Below are 27,736 nucleotides of genomic sequence, written 5' to 3' on the forward strand. Positions count from 1 at the left end.
AGTGTAATGATTGGAAAGATGTATTCTTACTACATTCTCAAAGAACTGCAAAGTCTATGTTCATTGAATTATACCAATGTATGACAGTTGGTGGCCAGCAGTACACATAGTAGGAGCCAGAATGGGGTACACATCTGAAAAATGGAAATCCAAAGGGAACAGTCAGTGGCCATAGACAGAGGGTAAGAGGCTGCCATGTACAATGTCCAATAGAAAACTGAAAAGTTAAGTGAAGTTACTGTGTTTTACCTGTGTGTCACTGGAAGTACTGCTGAATTATATTGCTTCTGTTGTCAACATCTTCTTCCTCTGCCTCCTCTTCCTCGCTGTCTACAGGCTCCACCGCTGCCACAAGACCATCTCCAGGCACATCCTCCTGCAGAAAAGGCACCTGGCATCTCAAGGCCAGGTTGTGCAACACACAACATGCAACGATGATCTGGCACAACTTCTGTGGTAAGTGGTACAGGGATCCACCAGTGAGATGGAGGCACTGGAACCTGGCCTTCAGGAGGCTGAAGGTCCTTTCAATAATCCTCCTTTTACGCCCATGTGCCTCATTGTAACATTCCTCTGCCCTTGCCCTGGCATTCCTCACTGGGGTCAGTAGCCCTGAGAGGTTGGGGTAACCAGAGTCACCTGCAAATATCGAGGGACAACTGTTGAACACACACTAACCATTAGGGACAACCCCATACCCAGACACCTACCTATACTGTGTGGGGACCTTGGGCTCACCTATTAGCCACACCCGGTGCCTCTGGAGTTGGCCCATCACATATGGGATGCTGCTATTCCTCAAGATAAAGGCATCATGCACAAAGCCAAGGTATTTGGCATTCACATGGGAGATGTACTGGTCCGCCAAACACACCATCTGCACATTCATAGAGTGATAGCATTTTCTATTCCTCAAGACTTGTTCATTTCTCTGGGGGGGGGACAAATGCCACATGTGTACCATCAATGGCACCAATGATGTTGGGGATATGTCCCAGGGCATAAAAGTCTGCTTTCACTGTGGCCAAATCCTCCATCGGGGGAATACGATGTAGCTGCGCATGTGTTTCAGCAAGGCAGACAACACTCTGGACAATATGTTAGAGAACATTGGCTGAGACATCCCTGATGCCATGCCCACTGTTTTTTGGAAGGAACCACTTGTCAGGAAATGGAGCACTGACAGGACCTTCACTAGAGGGGGGAGACCTGTGGGCTGGCGGATAGCTGACATCAGGTCTGGCTCCAATTGGGCACACAGTTCTTGGATTGTGGCACAATCAAGTCTGTAGGTTACGATAATGTGTCTGTCCTCCATTGTCGCAAGGTCCACCAGGGGTCTGTACACTGGAGGATGCCGCCATCTCATATTCAGCCTCAGCGGTTGAAGCCTATGGAAGAAAACGGTGAGCAGAGGGTCATATTCACACATCTATTGCACTAATGATGATTTATTTTACATTACAGAACCAGTATGTGAATCCGACAATCAGTTGCTGTGCCAATGTCTGCTGTGATGCAGTTAGGTGCCTTGACCTGTGCCCCCCTTAAATGGCGGCTGCCTGACCTGTGAGGAGGGACAAGTGGAAATGAGGTAATTCTGCTGGCATTGTGTACCGTCGCGGTAGGCGGTCGAAGACCGCCGCACAACTTTGCATTGGTTATCATTGAGCCATATGGGTTCCAGGAGCCAATGGCGATGTACACCGGCGGTGAGGGTACGCACCGCCACTGATGTGACCGCCATTTTCTATCTGTTCACTCACTTGCTACCTGACCTTCAACAGGAGAGGACCTACACTGCAAGTGCTGCTGTGACCTGTGTCTGGAAGCTACAATGGTTCATGTGTCTGGGGAAAGGGCCCCAGCCTTCACTGCAGAGGAGTTGGAGAAACTGGTAGATGGGGTCCTACCCCTGTACACATTACTCTACGGTCCTCCAGACAAATGTATGGAGTGCTATGTGTGTAAGCCACATGTAGGGGGGCAGAGGCATCCTGGCTAGAGTGCTGCATGTAAGGTGGTCAATGTATGTGCATCAGGGGATGGGAGGGATATGGTGGGCCATGAGTGTGACGGTTTCCGCTGTCTTTTCCATTCAGGTCAGCGCCCACCAGAAAAAAGGTATTTGGCGTGCCATCTCCAAGGAGGTGCGGACCCTGGGGGTCTTTGACAGGCAGATAACACACTACTGCAAAAGGTTGGAGGACCTGCCCCGCTGGGCAAAGAAGTCGGCAGAGGATCAGCTGGGGCTGGTCCCCCAACGAGGAAGGGGTGCCCATTGAACCACGACCCCCCTGATGCTCTGCATCCTGGCGGTAGCCTATCCGGAGTTGGATGGGCGCTTGAAGTCATCACAGCAGCCACAAGGGGGTGGGTACTGATTCTGAATCCTGACTTTGCACACGTTAAGAGGTACCTGGGTGGGGGATGTGGGCTATGAATGCCCCTAGGCCAGGGCAAAGATGGCAGGGTAGGTCCCTTGTTGGGCAGGCTCTGAACCACTCTTAGCCCAAAAGTGTTAGTGGGCATCTACTACTGGGCAGGGTCCTGTGGGTTTCAGGTGTGCAGCTAATGGCGGGAGGCATTATACCCCATGGGCTGGTGAATCTCTTAGTAACTGGTAGTGCATGGCACAGTGCGTAGGGCTGCTCCTTGTGTGTTGTGTACGCCAACGGTAGTGGTGTTGCTGGCAGTGACAAAGTGTATCCTCTGTCTCTCCACCCCCTTTTTGTTTTGTCACCCTGTCCTTGTGTGCATTAGCATCATCTGGCAGAGGAGCAGAGGCACCTGCGACGGAGGGAGCTGGATCCCACATGGGACTGGAGGCTGAATCCACCAACGGTGAGGGCACCAGTGGGACGGAGGATGAGGGGAGCACCACAACAGGCACAGGAGCTGAGACCACAGACAGCGACTCCTCCTCCGATGGAAGCTCCCTGGCGGTGGCGGACACCTCTGTGCCCACTCCAACAACAGCTACAGCCGCCACCCCCTACCAGCACCGTCCTCCCAGCAGCCCCACAGGGTGTTTCCCATGCCTGCTCACCCAGGAGGGTGGGCCTCTCCTTCGCCCCAGGTACCTAAGGCCCTGCCCCATTCAGCCCTGCTGCCCTCAGTGAGGAGGCTATTGACCTCCTGAGATCTCTCACTGTTGGGCAGTCAACCATACTGAATGCCATCCAGGGTGTCGAGAGGCATTTGCAACAAACAAATGCATACCTGGAGGGCATTCACTCTGGCGTGGCGGCCCAACAGAGAGCATTTCAGGCTCTGGCCTCAACACTGATGGCAGCCCTGGTACCTGTCTCTAGCCTCCCCCCTCCAACTTCCTCTACCCAGACTCAATCCCCTCACCCCCGCCTATCCCAAGCACACCCTCACACCAGCATTCACCCAAATCAACACCCAGAAGTGGCTCATGCCAACACAAGCACCACACTTGATGTCATAGGCACTCACACAAGCATCATCCCCATGCAGACACACCAACATCCACTGCCTCCACTGTGTCCCCCTCCTCCTCCTCGTCCAACTCCCTCCCAGTAGCGTCTCCACTCACACTTGCATGCACTACATCCTCATCCACTACCTCCATCACCAGTACGCCCATCACAACACACCCCTCACGAGCAGTCACCACCCCACATCCATGCACACGTCCCCTGTGTCCTCTCTCACTCTGTCTGTGACCCCTCCTCACAAAGTATTCAAACGCAAGCACCCACCCACCCAACAGCCATCCACCTCACAACAGCATCCAGCCCATGCACCTGCACCCAAACTCAGCAGATAGACACCTCCTACAACCACTCCCTCTTCCTCCACTCCCAAACCCTCTCCATCTTCCCGTCCCAGTGTCCCTAAGAAGATTTTCCTGGCAAACATTGACCTCTTCCCTACCCCTATCCCCCGTCCTTCCCCTCAGGCCAGGGTGTCCAGAACCCAGACCAGCACCTCAGCCACCAAGTCGACATATGCTGTGGTACCTGCAACTCACAGAGGCTCAAAGGGGGCACCTGTCAGCCCAGCCAGTGTGCCACCAACCCCTGCAAAGGACAAAACCATTCTGCCACCTTCCAAGGTGAAGAAGAGGATAGCATGCAGCAAGGGCAAGGAGCAGGAACCACCCAGCAAGGCCTCCTCCAAAACTCCAGCTGCCAAGGTCACACCACCATCTGCCAAGGTGAGGAAGGGGCAAAAACACCAGGCAAGGCACTTCAGCCGTCGGAGACTGCAGGTGAAGGCCTGGTGGCTACCAGCACAATCACCAGCCCTGCCACCTGCACCACGGCCAGCACCACCAGCAGCCCCGCCGCAAGCACCACCGCAAACACTGCCACCTGCACCGCCGTTAGAACCACTACTGTCAGCAGCAGCAGCCCCAGTGGGCAGCCATCCTCCACCACTGGCAGCAGGGGCACCTGCACCATGGGCAGCACGGCCAGCAGCCCTGCCGCAAGCACCACCACCTGCACCGCTGACAGTAGGACCACTAATAGAAGCAGCTGCCCCAGTGGGCAGCCATCCGAGGCTGCAAGAGAAGGGCTGGAGCCTCCCACCACAACTGGCAGCACCGCCACCAGCACCGGCACTACCACCTGTTTGCAGCCTTAGCAGCCGCAGGATGGAGTCTAGCCCTGCCTCCATGGACTATCATGCAACCTGTTCCCTGCAACTTTCGTGCCTCAGACACCCAGGTGAGAGAATGGGAACTGCCACAATCCAAGTGTTGCTTAACTGGGCACAAGGCCCCCTCCAGAACCCATGGAGAAAGGCATCCTCTCACTCAATCCTTGGCAGGATGAAGCAGACTGGACACAAGGCCCCTTCCAGAACCAGTGAGAAAGGCATCCACTCACCCTGTCCTTGGCTGGATGAAGCACACTGGGCACAAGTACCCCTCCAGAACCAGTGGAGAAATGCATCCTCTCACCCAATTCTTGGCAGGATGAAGCACACTGGGCACAAGGCCCTCTCCAGAACCAGTGGAGAAAGGCATCCACTCACCCTATCCGTGGCAGGATAAAGCACACTGCCAGTGCCAGAACCAGTAGAGAAAGGCACCAACTAGAGTGATTGTGGCTTTGCACTCCCCAGGACCAAGCAGTGGGCAAACCACCCACTTGAGAGACTTGTGAGACTGGCTTCACACTCTCCAGGATGAGGCAGTGGGCAAAGCACCCACTTGAGAGACTTGTGAGACTGTGGCTTTGCACTCCCCAGGACCAAGCAGTGGGCAAACCACCCACTTGAGAGACTTGTGAGACTGTGGCTTTGCACTCCGCAGGATAAAGCAGTGGGCAAACCACCCACTTGTGAGACTGTGGTTTTGCACTCCCCACAAACAAGCAGTGGGCAAACCATCCACTTGAGAGACTTGTGAGACTGTGGCTTTGCACTCCCTAGGACCAAGTAGTGGGCATGGATCCCCATCGAGGAGCAGTGGCGTTATTACATCTTCTGGCTGAGGTGCCCCCACTTCCCCATCCCCCTGGGGTGCCTGTGTGTTTTCAACCTGATGCCCCTGCAGTGTTCTCTCCGTATTGAGGCAGGACTCAAGTGTGGGCTTGGCCCATGATTTTTGGCCCAGTGGCCCATGGACATTTTGAATGAACAATGTATGGCCTTCTGTACATGTTGTATATTTTTGTAAATACTGTGTTTCTATTCATTATGTATATCTGCCTATTTCTAATATATCACTGATTTAACGATTTAACTCAATTCCTTTTGTCCTTGCATTCTTCCGGGATTTACGGGGTATAAATGTAAGGTTGTTGCATGTGTTTGTGTGTATGGTGTTGTGGGTGAGGGTGGGGGTGGGGGTGTTGCGTGTTGCTTGTGTGTGTCACTCTCTTTTTCCCCCCCCTCCCCTGTGTAGTAGGTGCAGTACCCACCGTGGTAGTCACCGCCACCTTTCGTATTCCTGATAGAGGAGGAGGCAGACCAGCATGGGCAAGACCTGTAGCTCGGGCTCCATGGCATCCTGGTTCTTTGTTGAGTGTCAAGAGGTGAGTGGTTTCCCTTCCAACTCCTGTGTCTGCCGTGCTTTTGATGACATTGGTACCACCGTGGAAAAGCTGGTGGATGGCGGGTTGTAATTCTGTGGGCGGTACATTGACTTCCGCCTGTCTGTTGGCGGTGACCGCTGCGGTGTTTGTTGCTACCGCCATGGCGGTTGTAGTGTTAAAGTGGCTGTCTGTGTTGGCAGTTTCCGCCGTGGTCGTGATCCCATTTCTTTTTACCGCCGGCCTGTTGGCGGTATTACCACCACTTAAACACCGGCCCCCAGGGTTGTAATGAGGGCCTTAGTGTACCCTCAAATTTCAGCACCTTAAGTAGCATCAGACAAGGCCTTAGTGTGGTAAACTTCGAGAGTGGGTGAAATAAAATGGGTGGTACTCATTTTAAAAGATGCGGAATGGCGTCTGACTTATGTGACAACATTAAAGAGCTCTTTAAAATTTGGGGATCCCATGTAAAATTGTCAGACAGAGTGCTACCTAGATAATCAAAACACAACACCCTTTCAAAGTTTACGTTGCCTACTCTAACATTCTACGATCGTGCAGAGCACATGCCAAAAACCATCAATTTTGTTTTTGCACAGTTTATCTCCAGTCCCCTCTCTCTTCGCTGATTTGGTATTTATGTACCATGCCCATGGTAGGGGTTCCAATTTATAGAAATCCCCAATAATAAAGTCTGGGCCAGGCGCTTTTAAGGGTTTCAGTCTGTCAATTGCCTCCAGAGTTTCCTCCATAGAGGAGAATGGGGCACAAACACCGGCACAAAGTTTGGAGTGCCAATAGGCACCTCTACCTCCCCTGTTTCCAGGTAGTGTGCATCGTTATGACTCCTAATACACTAACGTGATCCACCCACTTATCTGGTGAGATGTGAGAAACACCTAGGTTTTCCATAATCTCTGGTCCCATCTGTTACTAGTGACCAAAAGCTGTAATTATCTCTCACTTTCAGGGATTGAAGTAGTTCTTGCCATTTGTCCTCATCCCATTTTTTCTTTGCCCCTTTAAGTGCCCTTTTGTGTCTAGCGCAAGCACATTTAATATCTGCCCTATTGCACTCCCTTATTGCAGATAATAGGAAACATTTGGACAACCTACAATCCTGAACCATCTAGGGACTTTCCCAAGTCCCGGCAGTCCCTGACAAAAATAGATTTAAGTTTGTCCAAAAGTAAAGTATGAATGCTTAGAATGAGATCCGGATCAACAGATGAACCATTAAATCCAACATATGATGAACAAATATTTGATAGATCTCTGCATACATATCCTGGTCTGCCACAACTCTGGGCCATGCTATTCTGCGACTGTTATTTGTTACACTAGGCTCTGGCAATGCTGCTAGTTCCAAGCTAGGAGACCTAAGACATTGACCCCCCGCCAAGAGGCACCTCCATGTCACAACGGTCCGGCCACAGCGGAACATCCAGCAGCACATAATCAATAACACTCCTTTGGCCTCCTCTTCTGAATGTGAATGCTCTAACTTAATCTCAGCGGGTTATCCCATTGTAATCTCAGAGCCCTTGTGCTACCACCAATGCGGCTACTTGTAGAGCAGTCTTAGTAAAGTAGCTCTGAGAATTGCCTGCCAACTGTGGGACACCCCAAAACTTGTCCTCTTCCTTAGTCACCAGTTTTAGAATGTTACAAGGTTCAAACGAGGTAATGAAATCTCCGGCCACTATTATTCTGGGGTCCTGTTTATTGATCTCTATTAAACTGTCTAGCATGTCTAAGAATGGTGACTCATTTTTCACTGTGGTAGAGTGAACATATACATTCAATATGGTCAGTACCAACCTCCTAGGGAACATCAACTTAATGGGCATTAAGTTGGGGGAATCTATCTTGAATAGTTCCTGCACGCAAGCAATGTTATTACTAACCAAGATCATAAGACCTCCAATTGCCTGCCCCATTTTCTTAGGTGGAGTGAATCCCCATTTTCTTAGGTGGTGAATCCATTTACAAAAACTTTATTCACAGCCCATGTTTCTTGAAACAAGCAAACATTATACTTTCCTATAAGGGAAATCCAATCCTCACCAATGAGCTTTGAGTTCATCACTGTCACATTCAATGAGAGTAAGTGAAGATCTGTTCTAGATTTAACTGCTGCTTTAAAAAGAAAATTCTCTTGCTCTACGTCTGCAAAATAGCAAAAAAACCTGTAGGGGGGACAACGGGATTTGGCCCAAGTGCAGCGACATGAACCAAGTGAGTGCTTCTGGTGGCTGACTGTTGACCTAATTTGACGTTTTCCTTTTTCTTTCCTGGTATAGCTACTCCTGGTGTACATCATCATCCAACTTGCCAGGAGATAGCAGCCCAGCTCCAGCGGAAGAGGCTGGAGGGCATCTGCAATGAATATCGAGGGCTGGTAACCCTCCAAGAGATGGAGGATGCTGCTGATGCAGCAGTCATAACCGCTGGCCCCTCACACGAGGATGGCATCTTCTAACGTCACATTCTGCAACACCTTGCACACCTGGGCAGGCGGGTGGCATGTATAGAAGTGAACCTTAATGAACTCTGGACCTGACTGTGAACGATGCTATCTTCTGACTCTTTTCCTAATTTTTCTTTTGGTTGGAGTGACACTTGTTGTGGGTAGAGAGGATGGGGAGGGAGTTGGGACCGGGTTTAATTGGACTTTTTGGGGGGCAGGGGTAATTGTTTGGGGTGGGTCTGTTGTGGGTGGAAAAGATGGGTTTTTGTATTTTTTTTAAATGAAAGGGATAATTTATTATACTTGATTTATGCCTCAAATATTTATTTTGGTGTTTTAGTTTGCAATGCTGTCTTTTAGGGTAGCCTGTTTTTTAAAATCTGCTAAAAATGTATATGTCAATTACTTATATCCTTGCTCTATTGCCCTCTGCAACTATATTGACCACTAGTGGATGATTGCCATTGCCTATTTTGCCTACAACACCCTACGTACACATAGACAAGTAAGACAACATCTTCTTTAATTACTAACTAAACAAGTTAACTTCAATCCATAGTTTTTCTTTTACCTAAATAGATGAAGCAATGGAGTCTTCCTATTGCAGAGTTTTTCCCAAAATAACATTTTAAGGGGTTGGTAGGTAGGTAGTAGTAGTAGCAGGCTAGTGTGCTAACAGGGAAGACGGAACTTCACAGATGGTGCCATTCCCACCTATGCAGATTCCACCTACAGGAATAATAAAAGGGTTATCCGTCACTGTCAACTTGATTGAAAGAAAACAGAGATTTAATGGGTCATCATATTAAAATACCTTTAGGAAGACTGAGACCAGACTACCACAATGAGAGTATTTGATACTCAGCAAAGAAGTCCTGAAATGATAATAAAATCTAGCAATATCAATTTCTTCTGAGCAATGGTGGGGAGCTATAAAACTAAACTTAGGAAATTAAGTCAGGAGAAGGGGGCTCAGACTCGAGTGGTTGGACCAGGTTAATCAATTACGGAACACACATGCAAGGCATGAAAGATTATGTTGATGGGGATGGTGTGTGAAATTTCCCAGGTAATAGGTTAGAAAGTCATGCAGTGAGTTAGTGTTCCTTTCACCACATCCGCCCCAGCAAGTGTATGATTCATTTATGGTATAAAATTAAGTCATATCTCAATAAATCACACAACCCGGGCGAAGAGTTTTAGGGGTTTGATGAAGGAATAGGAAAGGGGATTTAGGGAAAGGTGTGGCAAAGGCAAACAGAATACAAAAGAAACCACAGCAATATTCATAGGGGTGCTGGGCAATGTTCATTGGGGCGCTGAGCAGCACACCATCATCAAACTGTTGTGGAAGGAAACAAAGGCATAGGTATGACACAGTTCAGTTAAATGCATTGCAAACAGTCCTTCCACCCCAGAGCGACCCCCGATAGGTTATCCTAAATGTTATGTCTTCTAGTTTTGCATTATTCAAATTTTGGAAGATTGAATTGAACCCATCCAGTTCAAAACATCATGACTGTTAGAAGGAAAATGATACTATATTACAAAATTGGGTGATGCATCTCTACTCTTCTTGTAATGTCTGTCACTCTTAGGTGCCAGTCTGAACCTATCAAGTAGATAAGCTGAAGTCTTGAGCTTTCCCCAAGTTTTGTTCATGCAGAAGAGGACTAGGAAAAGGCCTGCATATTGAAAAAAACAGCAGCTGTATTATAGATTAAAGTAGAAGGACAGAAGGAAGCAAGGTAAGCTCATGAGGAGTCAGGACTGCACCAAGAATACTCAGAGGCACAGCAAGAACATAAGAAGAGTTCCACATTTGAGCCAGCAATGCAGCAAACACATACTCAGCAGCATTTCCAATTCAATGCACCTCTCTCTAGTTTACAGAGCTAAGTGAGTACTAGGCCTCAGAGTGTTCTCCATCATCATGGCTCCTCTTTGAAGTTGATAACTTTCTCCTTCTAGCTGTTGAGGTAGTCCCACTCTGAGTCCTTCCATTCTCCTCCAGATTCTGAGTAACTCTGTCCCATTCCCAAACCGAGCAAGGTAGAACTGTGAAGTGCACTGCTGTTGAAGAACAAAAAGAGAAACAGAACTAGATTACTTTGTATAGATCTGTGTTTGGTAACTACAGTGGCTGGTCTATTCTGAGGAACCAGAAAAAAGAAGTGGACCTTGAAGGTGCAACTGTCACGAAGTTTAAAAGGCCAATCACTCTAAAAGAAAAAATGATCATCCATCAGCCTCCAAACTTTGCAAATCATCAGAAACAAGTTTACAAATTTGTTGAACTCCCTCCCTCACTGCCAGCCACCACATTCATCTGTCATCACTCCCAAATTCACAATCACTCAATATATCACCACTCACTTGTGCAATAGTGGCTTAGTAGTCACCTCTTCTAAACCAAGTACAGTGGTTGAAGAAAACATCTCCTCTTTGACAGTATCAACACATTTGAATTTGTCATTGTCACTAGCACTCTTTTAATCAATGATCTTCTAGGGCAGCCCTGCTAGGTCATGTAAAAAAATAGGATAGTCAACAGCATGTGAGGGAGGCAGGCATTGTCTCCACTGTCCTGAAGGGTATGTGGGGCTTCTTCACTGCACACAGGTCCAACTCCAATCTGGGCTGATATGTGACCATAGAATGGTGGGGCAGCATGAATTTGACACAAACATAATTTTCTACTAGCATTTTATTTTGCGAACAAAGAATGAGAAAAAGAAGTTCAGCAAGAAGTAATTAAAACGTGTTATGGTGGCACTTGCATACTCAGTCCGGGAAGTAGAGTTTGTCCTAAAAACTCAGTTAGTTCACCCAGAAGTTGGCCAGCTAACACGCTTGATTCTGACCAATCATCCTCTTCCTCCTCCTGTGATGTATCAGGAATGGTTTAATCAGACGGTATGAAATGCTGGTTCGGTTTGATCATTGTTAATCTCTCCATATTTTGAGGCAAAAGACTGGTCCTTCTCACTGTATCAACTGTACAAGCTGCACTGTACACACATTCAGCAGACACGCTGGCTACAGGACAACCCAGAAACTTTATTGCCAGCCTGATGAGCTCTTGCCATTGGCGCATCTTCCCATACCATGGGTTTTGATCTATATATACCTCTTTCTGGTCATCCAGATACTACTGGAACCTCTTCTGAAGGGTCCTTGGTGAAGCCACTTGCTCAACCACTTTTGCCTTCACCTCTGCACTGGACTTATGACCCGCCACTTGAAACCAAGCCAATGCATACGTTGGGTCTGATTCTTCTGTTGCGGTTGTTTCCAGTTTTCTTGTTGTTGGGGTTGGCAGACATGAGACAAGACTGCCCTCTCAGGAAGTTGAAGGTGGCACTCCAGAACTGCGCTGCGGGACTCAAAGTTCCAGCTGTTCTTCTTCCAGTTTTCCTGCATGCTCAACAATCCACCTCTTGTATTATGAAACATCCTCTTCAGAAGAAGGAATGAAAGTGGAAATAATTTTTTGTAGCCTGGATCAAATAGGGTGGCATAGATGTACTCTTTGGAAGAGATAACATCATTTTGCAGCCATCCATTACAACTCAAGCGATAGCTTAGACTCTCAACCAAGGCATGCTCTTCTGGGTTTTTGTTCCCACCCCCAAATGCAAACCTTTAAGAAACCTTCTTTAGCTGCTCCTGTAGCAGATGCAACAAAGAGATAGGTTGGCCCATTGTGCTGACCTCCTTGCTAATTTCTCACTTGAAAACCTCAAAAGGGAGAAGAATTTGTGTGAGGCATTTGACTAGGGCCCATTTGTCCTCATCCGTGGTCATAGCTTTCCCAATTGCATTCCATCCTCTTTGAATTACATAGTCATTGATCTGTTTTTACTGCTCAAACAGGCGTAGCAACATATATTAATTTGACTTCCAACAGGTTGGCACCTCCTGTATCAGGACTTTAACTGATACTCTGTTATCGCGCTGAATAATCTGCAACTGTTTCCGGGTTTTAAAGGAATGGCTGAAATGAGTACAGATGCATCTGCAGATGATCAGTATGTTGCTGACTATGGTCTCTTTGTTAAGAAAGTCTTGTACAACCAGGTTGATGAAGTGCACCAAACACATGACCCTGAAATAGACACCGTCTGCCATGGCGTTGACTATGTTACAGCCATTGTCAGTGGCAAAAAATCCAAATTGAAGACCTCTGGGTCACAAGCATTCAGACACCTTGCTATTAAATTCATTAAGATTATGGGGGCTGACGTTGCTACCAGTGCCACATCCCTCAGAGCAGGTTGGATAATGTCGGACTCCTCTGTGGCTGTGCCAGCTTCCACAATGACTGGCTCTTCATCATCAGCCACCTCATCATCCCCTTCCATGATTCTAAGGCTTTCTGGAACCTTTGCTTTCCCCTGTCTCTCCTGGCATCTCCCAGACTCTGCTACGGTCCACTCCATATCCCTATCATCATCATCAGAAGTGTTGCTTGGAAAAGATGGTGGAGTAGTACCCTTCCTTTTTGTTGCTAGAGATCTTGGAGCCACTGATTCTAAAAGAGGAGGTTCTTGCTTGACAGAAAGCTTGACCTCCTGTTCTTCTCCAACTTCAGAAAGATCTTCTATTGCTGGCTGTGGCTACTATCCACTTTGCTCTGAGTCCTGAAATGATTGGGTACTACTTTGCGAAAAGGACAAATCAAATTCAACATCTCTGCTCGAAGGTGTCGCCATGATTGCAGACAGACAAATATAGGTTCTCATTTCAACAATGGTGGTGAAACCGCCTACCGCCGTGGTGACAGCTGCCAAAATTTCATCACCGTGGCTACCATCCGTCTGCCATATTATGATCACGGCTGGACTTTCGCATAAGAAGGGCAGAAATCCGGCAATGATCATACTGGCAGATGGTGGTAAGCTGGCAGTGTCACCACCAGGACCGCCACGCCAGTTGAATGCCGCCAGCCGTATCATGACCTGTGATATCTGAAACCTGTGATACGGCATGGCGGTGTTCTTCTGGTGGGGTGCTGCCAGCGGTAGCAGCACCCCTTCCTGGTTCCTGCCGGTAGACCTTCTCAACCAAGGTAAGTCGGGCTTCTGCCTGGGTAGGGGAGTGGGAATGTGTCCATGAATATGTGAGTGTGTGTGTGAATGCGTCTGTGTGTGATGTGTTGTTTACATGGTTGTATGCGTGTGAGTGAATGCGTGTAAGAATGGTGAAGTGAGTGCAAGTCTGCTCGTCAGTGTGATCATTGTAAGAATGTGTGTGAGCATGTCTGGACGTATGTATGTATGAATGCGTGTACACTAGTGTGTGTATGAATGCATGAATTCCAATGCATGTATTAATGCGTGTATGCCAGTGTGTGTATTAATGCATGTAAATGAATTATGCTGTTGATTTGTTTGCAGTGCTCCGCAGTCAGGGTGTTCTAGAGGAAATGGAATTACACCTAAAGAAACCGAATGCTTTAGTGCACCTGTGCGTCTTTGGTGATTTGATGGGTGGAGGAGGAATGGATGGATGTGGTTGGATGGATCAAGGCAACATTCAGAATTAAATAAAAATTAAAACAAAAATAAAAAATATATAAAAAAAATAGACAATTAAAATATAAAAAAATTAAGAAAAAAATAAAAATAAAAAGAAAAAAATTAACAAATAAAAAATATTGTAAAAAATAAATAATATCAAATATAAAAATAAAAAAATAAAAAATGAAATAAATTAAAATAAAAAAATGTATTACAAAAAAGCCCATACAAATAGAAACTTAAAAAACAAATGATTGCTCAATAATGATGCTTGTATGTAAGCCTATGTCAAAGACACACTGGCTGGATGGCCAAATGGCTGCAAGCCACCTTCATGGTCAAACAACAACAAGGAGCAAGAAACGTGGCAAACAAAGGACATATGCTAAGGCAAAAATATACTGGCTGCATACACAAAATGGCTGCTAGCCAGCCACATTGTCATACAAAACAAAAAGGAGCAAGGCGGCATGGCAAACAAAGGACATATGCAAACCTATGGCAAAAGGACACTGGCTGGATGGACAAAATGATCACCATTCACATGGTCAAGCAAACACTGCGAAGAAGGAGGCATGGGGAACAAAGAACACATGCACGCCTATGGCAAAGGGACACTGGCTGAATAGACAAAATGGTTGTCAGCCAGCCACATGTTGAAACAACAGTAACAAGGAGCAAGGAAGCATGGCAAACAAAGACACACGTTATCTTATGAAAAAGACACACTGGCTGCATGCACAATATGGCAGCCAGCCAGCCACATGGTCAAAGAAAAAGGAGCAAAGAGACATGGCAAACAAAGGACACATGCAAGCCTATGACAAAGGGACACTAGCTGGATGGAAAAAATGGCTGTCAGTCAGCCACATGGTCAAACAACAACAACAAGGAACAAGGAGGCATGGCAAACAAAGGACACATGCAAGACTATAGACAGAGAATGTCCCCTGGGCTAGCCACACTACATGGAGAACAAAGACAAAATGGTAGACAATGACAAACACACACACACACACGCTCTGGTCATAAGGAGGCAGTGTAGTGATAGTAACACTGAAGAAAAGCGACCATCAAATACTACCCCAAGACATATACACTTTTTGCAAAATAAAACATGAAATGCAAACAATAGCCAACATTTTTTATTAATCAAATATTATCCCTGCTGTAAATTAAGTTTTAAATAGATATACCACTGAAATATTTATGTAATGTACTGATGCCTACTAATACTGGGCCTACTGACTAGATGGTGTTGTATAGCTATTTTAGCCATATTTTAGACACATTATTTTAGACAATGAGGCCTGTCGCTGTGCTCTTTAACCCAGTTACATTTTGTTCAGCATCCCTTTATTTTTCTAGCAATGGACAAATTTGCAGTGCTGTTTTATTTTCTCTATCTCATTGTCCTTTTGCCCAGGAAAGCATTACATTCTTAAAGAACATTTATTTCACTCTGTGCTTTCTCCAAGGCTACAGTCAGATAGGGTTGCCGACAAACGTGGTATGCTGTGTCTCCAACATTCACAGAAAAGCACACACTCATACGTGGGGATCATTTCTTAGACTGTCAGCTATTTTTAATTTAAAAACACCCCTTTGTCCCAAACATGTTAGAGGAAGATTTCAGCCAGATGACCACAACTGTATGCTGATTGCTGATCGCTTTGCTACAGCTACTTGCATAGACTACCGGACCCTTTATCCATACGGGGACGGTGTCTCTCTAGACTACAGGCTTCTTTCTCTAGGTATGAGGGATGATATTCTCTTCGGGAGAAACCTGAAGGGAGGATTAGGCTTATTATGCTGTGCTCTAACATAGCGTGGCAGGATGACTATAGATCACCCCTATTTGACAGTATGGTAGGACTATTTTTGTGTTTCACTCTTTTAGTCACCTGCTTGCTTTTTTGTGTTTTATCATCCTAGTTATTGCAATACATGCTGTTTTGTCTAAAATGCAGTTACTTCAATAAATTCTTAATTAACTATATTCTGTCTCTGTTGTCCTTGCCTGTGTGAGACTTCTGTAACTGAGAGAAAGGGATGAGATCTGACTGACCACGATTTCCCTGCGGAGTCTTTCTTGTCATGTGCCCGGTTACCACAATCATCTTACCCAGAGATGAGGTGCTGCTAGTTAGCTGGAGAACCCGGATTAGGATGACAGGTGTCATATGATATGGAATCTTACTCAGTACCCACAATCCATGTGATCCTGCCTCCCACTTTCAGTAGCCTCATTAGCATAATGAGAACCTACGCGTCATGGTGCCACCTATGTTTGGTCAGGCGCTAATATTCAGATCCTCCTAAGTATCTCTGTCTCACTAAAAGCGAAAGACACCTCAATACTATATACGGAAATGTCCATGGTATTGCGGATTTCCCCCTCAGCTAAATAGGTAGTACCTATCTTGTGCTGTAGGTTGTTCATGCTTGAACCTTAAAATGACTGGTCCCCAGTTGGTGTCCTTATATCTGAACATACATCTACCATTAATACGGCAAATCCACAATGGGTGGCAATTGTAGTAAATACGCCGCTTACCATTACTGCACATTTATTGGCAAACGGCCTAACAGCCCGGGGGGGCCAGTCACATTTGTTGTCAAGGCTCATCCAGCCTAAAGAACACACATTTTTTATTCTTGGGTCACCTTCCCAGTAGCAGATGGGAACACAAATGCATTTCATCGCTACACACCTGCAAACGCATCTGCACAATACAGAGCTTATGCATATTTAGAAATACTTTTATCTTATCAAGACCATAATAATTGGCTTAAATGCACCCTACCACATACAATATTACACGTAAGGTTAGGTCCTCTGAGCAATGATGGCCTGACCTGGCCTTTTTTGGCCACATATACACCACACCCTGATGAAGCAACCTTAGCGTTAGCTGAGGTCCACCGCGTATATATAGCACTCATGACAATATACAGACTCTTAGTATAGATACTAACCCAGCATGTGCTGCCCCGCGCAACCACTTTCAGTTACGCCAGGCATTAACCCTGCTACTGTATATTCGATCATGGGTAAGGCATCTGCCAAGTGGGAGTAAATTCTGTTTTAGTGAGCTCAAAAATTAAATGCATTGGAAGCAGTTTCTCCACATCCGGGACCTCAAGCTAAACATAGAATTCTCACTATGTGCTTGCCATTTGGGATGGTTCCCACAGTTGATAACTGCAAGACATGGAGCACAGTATTTGCCACTCTCTATACGAGCGGACACGGTACACTAACACTTGCCAATCTAACGGGGGTGTTAAAATGAATTCAAGATGAATAGGGGGCTGCCCCGGCCCTGAATTTGGGGATGCAATTAATGGGCAATTTTGCCACAGTATCTTCAATTAAATTAAGTAACTTTAAAGGGAAAGCAGTTGCACTAGCAGAGTGTATGTGGATCTGGGATGTTCCTGTAGGTGATCAATAACTTGAGCTGCCTAAGATTATCACTGAGACCTACTCTAGTATTGATCGAGATAGTCTGGGGCCAGAATGATCAAACCACAATTTCAAGGTAGATCTAATGAAGACACTACAAAAAAAGCATCTGAAGGTTCCAAAAAATGTTGGGATATAAAACAAGAAACACCTAAAAAAAGAAAGTGAGAAACTCCACATGTGCACACTCCACAAAACAGATATAATCTTAGAAATCACGATAACATAGAAACGCCTGACAGATATCAATATATTGATACATGCCAATCTCGTTTCTTTCAGGACTCACCGGAAAAACGCAGTGAGAGAGGTGGCCGGTCCTAGCAGCGAACTGAGTATGTGAAACCTAGGCCCATATTTATACTTTTTGACGCAAACCAGTGCCGGCGCTGGTGTGCGTTTTACCGACGGCTAACGCCATTCCTACGCACCATGCGGGTGCCTTATCTAAGGAATGACGTTAGCTGCCGCTGCGGACTGTTCTGAGTAAAAAAAAAATGACTCAAACCAGGCAGCGCCGGCGTAGGGGAAAATGGGGGTTGTGCATCAAAAAATGGTGCAAGTCAGGTTTGAGGCAAAAATCATGCCTCAAACCGGACTTGCAGCATTTTTTGATGCACAACCCCCAATGAAATGACTCCTGTCTTAGCAAAGACAGGAGTCATTCCCCCTTGCCCAATGACTTCTGTCCCCTGGGCATGGTCATTGGGCACAGAGGCATGTAGGGGGACCCAAATTACCCCCATGCCACTTAAAAAAAAAATACTTACCTCAAATTACCTGTACTTACCTGGGATGGGTCCATGGGTGTCCTCCAGGGGTGGGCGAGGGTGGCAGGTAGTGCCCCTGGGGGAAGGGAAGGGCACCTCTGGACTCCTTCCATGGTCAGAGACCATGGAAGTGAGCCCACAGGTCTCTTAACGCCTGCCCTGACCCAGGCGTTAAAAAACGGCGCACATCAGGCTGTGTGCCGTTTTTTAAGGCCTGCCCACTCCTGTGCGTGAAAATGACGCTGGAGTATAAATAAGGCGCACAGGCCTTAAAGTAATTTTTTGGGTGGGAACACCTACCTTGCATGTCATTAACGCAAGGCAGTTTCCCACATCCCAAAAATTACACATACGGAGGAATTTTGACATCCGCGGGCTCGGGCGTCAAAGTTTAAATATGGTGCACAGTTTGCGCCGAATGTGCATCAAAATGTTTGACGCACATTCGGCACAAACAGAGTATAAATATGCCCTCTAATTTCACAAAAACCCCAATAAAAAAAAAAAAGTGGCAGCAGTTACAATCTGACATTCGACTGAAGAAGAGGGCTTTACTGAAGAACAGGAAGTGGGCATAAGCACTGTTAGGCAGTGTGGCAGAGGTCACAATAGTTCACCAGTATCTTCAAGAGCATTTGAAGGTGAAAGCAACTGACAACTTCTTGCAAGTTGAGACTTCGTGCATGAGTATCTCTACATCCAACAGGGTGTATAAAGTAACTATCCGGTTAGAAGGATACATTGAATGTATGATAGACGCTATCTTTTGGGAAGGCGTTGTTTCTATTTATGATATTTTGATGGCTGAAAAAGATTGGCCTACAGATTTGTCTGCGATTTCCCTTACGGAGGGGACGTTATTGAAAGTCCTTCTCGCCCCTTGTTCCCAGAAAGCTTGTTGAAATGTACGCCATTGATTGGGCAGTGGCGCGAGCACCTGCATGATTTCGCATTCATGTAGAGTGGGACAAAGATTCCCTCTACCACGTAATACCAATAAAATCCCAAACCCAACCTCAACTTCAATATCCAATAAAATATCATGCAAAGGCACCTGTGAGGCAAATCCTCAACCAATTAAGGTACCAGGGTGTACTTGAACCCTCAAATTCATCAATGAATAATCTACCATTTTCCGGTCGCCAAAATCAACGACTCATATTGACTAGTCTTAGGCCCTCATTACAACCCTGCCGGTAAATTCCACTTACCGCTGTGCCGACGGCCGCCAAGATACCGTGCCCGTGGCGGTAATCCGCCACAGGTATTATGACCCATGCGATCCAGGCAGAAGACAGAGAACATTGTCAAGACACCCATCACCACAGCATGCCCAGTAGAGAGACTCACCCAGCCTACACAATTAGCAATCACACAAGGCCATGGTGACAGGGAAGGCACAATTATGCAAGGGAAACACACCCATTGCACAAGATGGCACACACAGATACAATAACAATGCATTTGCATCTCAACAGGACCCCTACCCAACGTCACTGGAGAGGAGGTGCCACCAACATCCAGTCCCCCCACAAAAGAGGCCCACAGTGATGACAGCAGCTCTGCACGCCTGGATCACGATGACCAACCTGGCACATCAGGGACCTCTGAACAGTCGGTTCCCCTGCCACAGTCCCAACCCACCACAGAGCCTCCCCCCCTCAGGAACCACCACCACAGCACCCACCCAGCGGGCCCATTCCTCTGTCCCCAGGACACGTCAATCAGCAGTGTGTCCACCACTACAGGGACCCGAGGCAACCCCACTAACACAGGACGATCAGGGACCTAGGGTCAGCGGCAGTGGGCACCCGGTTCAGGGGACAGAGGCACAGGACAACAGGGAAGCTGGGAGGACTGCTGTGCAACAGGGGGAGGACAGGCCCAGGGAACTGACCCTCCACGAGGCACTCTCCAACATCATGGGAGCATACCACAATTCCCAGGAGACCATGGGCACGGTACTGTCCAAGTTACAGGAGACCCAGCGGCGGAAGGAGGGACAGTTCCTGGAGATCAGGGAGGATCTCACAAAAATCTACACCATCCTGGTCACCATTGCAGGGGTGCTGGCTGACATTGGCAAGACCATGAGGGAGGCAGTGGCACAACAAAGGGCCCCTGGCACTAGCCAAACTGAGAAACAGCCTTCCACCTCTGTACGCTCTAGTGGACAGGAGGCCCCGCCACAGGAACAACAGGCCACCAGCACCCCACCCCCTGCAGAAGGAGAACCACCCCGCAAACGGTCCGTACGATCCAGGCAGAAGACAGAGACTATTGCCAAGACCCCCACCAGGAAATAGGACTCTCCTGATTGTCACCCTTCTGTCCCACTCTGTCACCCTGTCCACCTTGAACTGCCATTACTTCCCTTTCTATGCCCCATTGGACAATGCACCTGTGATACAAAGAGACTGGACTCTACCCTGAACTTTCCTCCACCATCACCCCAGCCCCTTGCAAGTACCCCCATACTATTTAGCACAAAAAATAAACACCATTGAAACATAAGCCATACTGGAGTCAGTGTAATGATTGGAAAGATGTATTCTTACTACATTCTCAAAGAATTGCAAAGTCTATGTTCATTGAATTATACCAATGTATGACAGTTGGTGGGCAGCAGTACACATAGTAGGAGCCAGAATGGGGTACACAGATCTGAAAAATGGAAATCCAAAGGGAACAGTCAGTGGCCATAGACAGAGGGTAAGAGGCTGCCATGTACAATGTCCAATAGAAAACTGAAAAGTTAAGTGAAGTTACAGTGTTTTACCTGTGTGTCACTGGAAGTACTGCTGAATTATATTGCTTCTGTTGTCAACATCTTCTTCCTCTGCCTCCTGTTCCTCACTGTCCACAGGCTCCACCGCTGCCACAAGACCATCACCAGGCTCATCCTCCAGCAGAAAAGGCACCTGGCGTCTAAAGGCCAGGTTGTGCAACATACATCATGCCACGATGATGTGGAACACCTTCTTGGGAAATAGTAGTAGGGATCCACCTGTCAGATGGAGGCACCGGAACCTGGCCTTCAGGAGGCCGAAGGTCGTCTCAATAATCCTCCTTGTTCGCCCATGTGCCTCATTGTAACCTTCCTCTGCCCTTGTCCTGGAATTCCTCACTGGGGTCAGTAGCCATGAGAGGTTGGAGTAACCAGAGTCGCCTGTAAATATCAAGGGACAACTGTTAGACACACACTAACCCTTAGGGACAAACCCATACCCAGCCACCTACTTGTACTGTGTGGGGACCTTGGGCTCACCTATTAGCCACACCCGGAACCTCTGGAGTTGGCCCATCACATATGGGATGCTGCTATTCCTCAAGATAAAGGCGTCATGCACAGAGCCAGGATATTTGGCATTCACATGGGAGATGTACTGGTCCGAAAAACACACAATTTGCACATTCATCGAATGATAGCTTTTTCTATTCCTGTACACTTGTTCATTTCTGCGGGGGGGGGACAAATGCCACATGTGTACCATCAATGGCACCAATGATGTTGGGGATATTTCCCAGGGCATAGAAGTCAGCTTTCACTGTGGCCAAATCCTCCACCTTGGGGAAGTCGATGTAGCTGCGCATGTCGTTCAGCAGGGCAGACAACACTCTGGTCAACACGTTGGAGAACATTGGCTAAGACATCCCTGATGCCATGGCCACTGTTGTTTGAAAAGAGACACTTGCCAGGAAATGGAGCACTGACAGGACTTGCACTAGAGGGGATATTCCTGTGGGGTGGCGGATAACTGACATCAAGTCTGGTTCCAATTGGGGACACAGTTCTTGGATTGCGGCGCAATCAAGTCTGTATGTGATGATAATGTGTCTGTCCTCCATTGTCGACAGGTCCACCAGGGATCTGTACACCGGAGGATGCCGCCATCTCATCATCAGCCTCAGAAGTTGTAGCCTAATTAGGAGACCGGAGAGCAAAAGGTGATTTATCACATAGATAGCACAACTGTGTTTGAATTAATGCCATAGAAGCAGTGTGTGAATTCGAGAGTCAGTACATGTGCCAATATGTGCTCTGACGCATTTAGGTGCCATGCCATGTGCCCCCCTGAAATGGCGGCGGCCTGACCTGTGAGGAGGAACAAGGGGAAATGAGGTAACTGCGCTGGCGTTGTGCTGCGTCGCGGTAGGCGGTCAATGACCGCCTCGCAACTCCGCAATAGTTATCATTGGGCCCTATGGGTCCCAGAAGCCAATGGCAATGTACTCCGGCGGTGACGGTACGCACCTCCATGAACGTCACCGTCATTTTCTAACCATTCACTCAATTGTTACCTGACCCTCAACAGGAGAGGACCTACACTGCAAGTGATGCTGTGACCTGAGTCTGGAAGCGACAATGGCTCGAGTGTCTGGGGAAAGGGCCCCTGCCTTCACTGCGGAGGAGTTGGAGAAACTGGTGGATAGGGCCCTCCCCCAGTACACGTTACTCTACAGTGCTCCAGACAAACAGGTGAGTACCATGTGAGCATGATGCGTGGGCAATGCCTGTTTGGGGTGTGTGGATGTAAGCCACATGTTGTGGGGTGCTAAGGCGTCCTGGCCTGAAAGCTGCATGAGAGGTGGTCACTGTATGTGCATCAGGGCATGGGTGGGAACTGGTGGGCAATGAGTATGACTGTCCGGATGGGTGAGTAATTACATTTTCCACTGTATTTTCCCTCTAGGTCAGCGCCCACCAGAAAAAGGGTATTTGGCGGGCCATTACCAAGGAGGTGTGGACCCTGGGGGTCTATCGCAGGCTGAGAACCCACTACTTCAAGAGATGGGAGGACGTGTGCTGCTGGACCAAGAAGACGGCAGAGGACCAGCTGGGTCTGGCCTCCCAACATTGAAGGTGTGCCCGTCGCACCATGACCCCCCTGATGTTCTGCATCCTGGCGGTAGTCTATCTGGAGTTGGATGGGTGCTTGAGGGCATCACAGCAGCCACAAGGGGTGAGTACAGTTTCAGAAAGATGACTTTGCACGCTTTAGGAACTAGCTGGGTGGGGGTGAGGGCTATGGGTGCCCCTTGGCCAGGACGATCAGGGCAGGGTAGGTCCCTTGTTTGGAGGCTCTGAAGCACACCTACCCCAATGGTACAAGTGGCCAACTACTACTGGGCAGGGTCCAGGGGGTGTCATGTGTGCAGATGCTAGCGTTAGGCATTGTACCCCATGGGCTGGTGACTACCTTAGTGAGTGGTTTGGCATGGCCTAGTGAATAGGGCAGCTCAGTGTGTGTTGTGTACGCCAATGGTAGTAGTGTTGCTAGCATTGACCATGTGTATCCTCTGACTATCCCCACACTTCTTGGTTTGTCACCCTGTCCTTGTGTGCATTAGCATCATCTGGCAGAGGAGCAGAGGCACAGGCACAGGCACACGGAGGAAGCTGCATCCCACATGGCCCATGAGGGCAAATTCACTGAGGGTGAAGGCAACAGTGGGCGGAGGGTGAGGGGAGCTCCATGACGGGGACAGAAGTGGATACCCTCCTCTGATGGAAGATCCCTGGTGGTGATGGACACCTCTGTGCCCATCCCAACCACTGGTACAGCCGCCATCCCCCCATTAGCTGCGCCCTCCCAGCAGCCCCTCAGCATGTTTCCGTACCCGCTCACCCAGGAGGGTGGGCATCTCCTATCCCCAGGCACCTCAGGCCCTGCCTCAGTCAGCCCTGCTGCCCTCAGTGAGGAGGCTACTGACCTCCTTAGATCCCTCACTGTTGGGCAGTCAACCATTCTGAATGCCATCCAGGGTGTCGAGCGGCATTTTAAACAAACAAATGCATACCTGTAGGGCATTCATTCTGGCGTGGCGGCCCAACAGAGAGCATTTCAGACTCTGGCCTCAGCACTGATGGCAGCCATTGTCCCTGTGTCAAGCCTCCCCCCTCCAACTTCCACTACCCAGACCCAATCCCCTCTACCTCAGCCTATCCAAAGCACACCTTCACACCAACATGCACACACATCAACATACAAAAGTGGCTCAGGAAAACATAAGCACAACACATCATCACACAGGCGCTCACACAAGGACCATACCCATGCACACATACCAACATCCACTTCCTTCACTGTGTACCCCTCCTCCTCTTCATCCACCTCCCTCCCAGTAGCACCTTCACTCACACCTGCATGCACTACATCATCAGCCACTGCCTCCATTACCAGCACGCCCATCACAACACACCCCTCACGAGCAAACACCACCCCCACAACCATGCACACGTCCCCTGTGTCCACTCCCAGTGTGTCTGTGAGCCCTCCTCCCAAAGTACACAAACGCAGGCACACACCCACTAAACAGCCATCCACCTCACAACAGCCTCCAGCCCATGTACCTTCACCCAAACTCAGCAGACGTACACCTCCTACAACCACTACCTCTTACTCCACTCCCACACCCCCCCCATCTTCATATCCCCATGTGTCAAAAAAACATTTCCTGGCTAACGTTGACCTCTTCCCTACGCCCCCCGTCCTTCGGCTAGGGCCAGGATGTCTAGATCCCAGGCCAGCACCTCAGCCACAAAGTCGGCGTCCGCTGTGGTCCCTTCAAGTCCGAGAGGATCGAAGGGGGTATCCGTCAGGGCTGGCAGTGTGCCACCAACCGATGCTAAAGACCATCCCATTCCGCCACCTGCCAAGGTTAACAAGGGGCCCTCATGCAGCACGGACAAGACGCAGCACCCACCCAGCAAGGCATCATCCAAAACAAAAGAGGACAGTGCTAAGGTCCCAGCAGCGTCTACAAAGGTGGGGAAGGGACACAAAAGCAAGGGCAAGTCACTTCAGGGTTCGGAGCCTCCTGGTGAGGGACTGGTGACCACCATTTCTCCTGACAGGCCAGCAACCTGTACCACGGTAAGCACCTCCGCAACGACCGCCACCTGCACCATCACCTGCACCGCCACCTGCGATGACCTGAGACAGCCTGGTGTCTCCCTCCACTACTACAAGCACCTGCACCACGGGCAGCACCGGCAGCATCTCCGCCGCAGACACCGCCACAGGTACCGCCACCTGCACTGCCATATGCACCGCCATATACCCAGCCGGTGCCACTACATCGGACATCAACAGCATCCCCAGTGGGCAGCTGTCCGATGCTGCAGGAGACGTTCTGGACCCTGCACACACCACTTGAGGCACCACCACCAGCACTGGCCCTACCAGCAGTTTACAGCCTAAGTCGCCACAGAATGGAGTGTGGCTCTGCCTCCATGGAGATTCATGCTACCTGTTCCCTGCACATCTTGTGCCTCAGACACCCAGGTGAGGGAATGGGACCTGCCACACCCCAGGTGCAGAGTCACTGGGCACAAGGCCCCCTCCTGAACCAGTGGAGAGAAGCATCCACTCACCCAGTCCTTGGCAGGATGAAGCAGACTGGGCAAAAGGCCCCCTCCAGAACCAGTGGAGAGATGTATCCACTCACCCAGTCCTTGGCAGGATGAACCAGCCTGGGCACAAGGCCCCCTCCAGAATCAGTGGCACATGTCACCCACTTGAGAGACTGTGGCTTTGCACTACCCAGGACATTGCTGTGGGCATGTTGCCCCCTCGAGGAGCAGTGGTGTAGTACCATTTTGTGGCTGAGGTGCCCCCCATCCCCTTCCCCCTGAGGTGCCTGTGTTTTTTCGACCTGATGCCCCTGCAGTGTTATCTCTGTTTTGAGGCAGGAGTCAAGTGTGGGCCCATGATTCTTTTGGCCAGTCGAACATACACACATTCGTAGAGCATTATAAAAAGACATGCTTGAGTCAAAACACTTACATTCAATGGACAATAAAAAACATCTGGTCATCAGAGTAATTGCTGGTCTCATTGGTTTCACCTATGTGACATTCAGTGAGGGTGAGACCTTCCTGATTGCATACAAATCACACTTTTACTCCACAGCTGAGCAAACCTTTGCTCCCACTGAGAAGATTCTCACTGCTGTCCAGATGTCAGTCCTTAAAGAGAGACCTCTTGCCCAGGGGAAGCGCATGATTGATGTGGCCCCCATTCTAGCCCTTGAGGCTGTTACCTAAGGAAGCTTTCCAAACACTAAAGCACTACATCCACGTTGGATTCAATGGGCAACGTCTCTGATGGCCACTGATGTTGATTATGTTTTTGACTCCAAATTACAGACCAAAGAATTCTTACAATATGAACTTGAGTATCCAGTTCCAGCAAATACAATGCTGATTGAACAACATCAAACAATCTGGTACACTTTTGGTTCAGCCCAACCAGCATAGGCACCAAACATCAATACTGCGCTGCTTGCGCAGTCGTGAGTGCATTCATGAAGGATGACAAGTTCCATCCCCAAAACACTTAAACGCAGACTGTAGGGGACTGCACTGCACAACTTACAGAGTTCAAGGTTCTGGTGATGGTCCTGAAACACACGGATCCTGAGCAGATGACATTGATTGTCTGTGATTTGCACTATTGTGTCAAGTCCTTCAATGAATATCTGCATTGCTGGTGCCAAAATGGGTTCAAAAGCAACACCATTATACACAGACTTCTGTGGGGTGAAGTAGCGGTCCTGAAAGAAACGCTACGTAATGTCCATGTTGTACACACACTAGATCACCAGCATGTTAGAATACACGTTGAAGGCAACACTTTGACAATGAAGCAGCCAAGTCAGCAGTAGTTCTGGCTTCCTGATGGCACACCCTTACCTAAAGCATATCCTGCTAAATATTCCTACCGGATGGCAAGCATTTTTACAGCACAAGTAACAATACCAGGTGTGGGAGATCATGTGATTCCCAATAAAGAACTAAGACCTAAGTTAATACAAGCAGTGGAAGAGGGAGTTGCTCCCACCAATGCTGGTGTGGTGGCTACAATTTCACTCTTATAAGCACGTTATTGGTGGAAAGGTCTCTATAAGCAGACCAAGCAGTATGTCCTTTGTTGTGACATCTGCCAGCAAATTAAAGTATCCACTGTCAAACCCCAACTGCAGAAACCCCTCTTAATTTCCAACAAGCATTACAATGTGTGTACTTTGACCATTGTGGTCCCCCGACACCAGACACTGCATACAAATAAATCCTAGTCGCTGTTGACTCATGCTCCATATTTCTATGGGTTTGGCCACAGCACTCGGCTGACTCTCAAACTGTTATTGAAGATTTGAAAGTCTTTATCGGCACATCTGCTGTTGTGGCTTTCCACTCGGGCCAGGGCACTCCTTTTTATTTAAGGGTTTCAGGAACACCATGGTTTCTTTAAGTGTCCAACTGCATTGCTTGTCTCCATTTCATCCCAAGGGAAATAGTGTTGTGGAGCGACAAAACCAAGATTTTAACCAATCATTAACAGCCAGAGTATTAGGCTTACACACCTGTATGGAGTCCAGAGAACATCTAAAAATGTTCCCAGAAAGTCCCTGGGGGCGGTGTACTTCATACAAATGCCTGTTTGGAACATGAATGTATGTTCCGGGGGCGTGGTTTGGCCACA

Source organism: Pleurodeles waltl, chromosome 5 (assembly GCF_031143425.1).
Source record: "Pleurodeles waltl isolate 20211129_DDA chromosome 5, aPleWal1.hap1.20221129, whole genome shotgun sequence".
NCBI lineage: Eukaryota > Metazoa > Chordata > Amphibia > Caudata > Salamandridae > Pleurodeles > Pleurodeles waltl.